Source organism: Mus pahari, chromosome 7, assembly GCF_900095145.1.
Source record: "Mus pahari chromosome 7, PAHARI_EIJ_v1.1, whole genome shotgun sequence".
In the NCBI taxonomy this organism is placed as follows: domain Eukaryota; kingdom Metazoa; phylum Chordata; class Mammalia; order Rodentia; family Muridae; genus Mus; species Mus pahari.
Window position 1 is genome coordinate 60,996,096 of NC_034596.1, and position 1,290 is coordinate 60,997,385.

The 1,290-nt window shown below is 36.0% G+C and overlaps 1 protein-coding gene across 1 annotated transcript in view; it reads right to left on the bottom strand.

Moving 5' to 3' along the window:
• The window catches only part of Mis18bp1 (MIS18 binding protein 1), a 56,294-nt gene that overhangs the window by 54,245 nt on the left and 759 nt on the right, over positions 1 to 1,290 (bottom strand). The window lies entirely within an intron of this gene.

The window sequence follows — 1,290 nt, forward strand, 5'->3', positions numbered from 1 at the left end:
CCAACAGAAAAAGAACATTTCTGACCAATTTCCCTTATTACTATCAATACAAAAATACTCAATAAAATTCTCGCAAACGGAATGCAAGAACACATCAAAAGGTTCACTCACCACAATCAAGTAGGCTTTACCCCAGGTGTGTAGGGATGGTTCAATATACTGAAATGCATCAACATAATCCACTACATAAACAGACTCAAAGGAAGGAAAAAAAAACATGATCATCACACTAGAGACTGAGAAATCATTTGACAAAATTCAACACCCCCTTCATGGTAAAAGTCTAGGAAAGATCCAGAATTCATAGCCCACACCTAAACATAGTAAAACCAATATACAGAAAATCAATAGCCAACATCAAACTAAATGGAGAGAAACTTGAAGCAATCCCACTAAAATCAGGGATTAGGCAAGACTGTCCACCCTCTCCCTACCTATTCAATATAGTACTCAAAGTCCTAGCCAGAGCAATTAGACAACAACAGGAGGTCAAAGGGATACAAATTGGAAAGGAATAAGTCAAAATATTGCTATTTGCAAATGATACGATAGTATACTTAAGTGACCCCAAAATTCTACCAAAAAACTCCTACACCTAATAAACAACTTCTGCAAAGTGGCTGGATATAAAATTAACTCAAACAAATCAGTAGCTTTCCTCTACTCAAAGGATAAACAGGCTGAGAAAGAAATTAGGGAAACAACACCCTTCACAATAGTCACAAATAATAAACAATACCTTGGTGTGACTCTAACCAAGAAAGTGAAGTATCTATGTTAAGAATTTCAAGTCCCTGAAGAAAGAAACCAGAAAAGCCTACCAGCTCCTGCTTCTCCTAGTGACAATTCATTTATAAATCTCAACTCAATGGACTCAACGACAAAAAAACAAAAAGAAAGACATTAAAAAAATTGCAGAAGGATTAAATGGCAACACTTTATAGCCACATTTTTAAAAACCCAAATCACATGCTTATGGGCATAAGCATGTTAAGAAACCCATAAAACAACAACAACAACAACAACAACAAACCATACATACTGGCAACATTACACAGATTCAGCAGGTTATAGCTAGGAATGTGTGTGTGTGTGTGTGTGTGTGTGTGTGTACATATTTGCAACTGTTATTGGTGAAAATGAACCACTTAACGTGAAATTGAGTAGGGAGGTTTGTAAGGGAGGGTTTGGAGGGAGGAAGAGGGGATGGAAACTGTAAGTAAATTATAATCTCTAAAATAAATAACAAGTGTTATCCTTTAAGGATAGGACGAAGGAACTTTCTGTTTT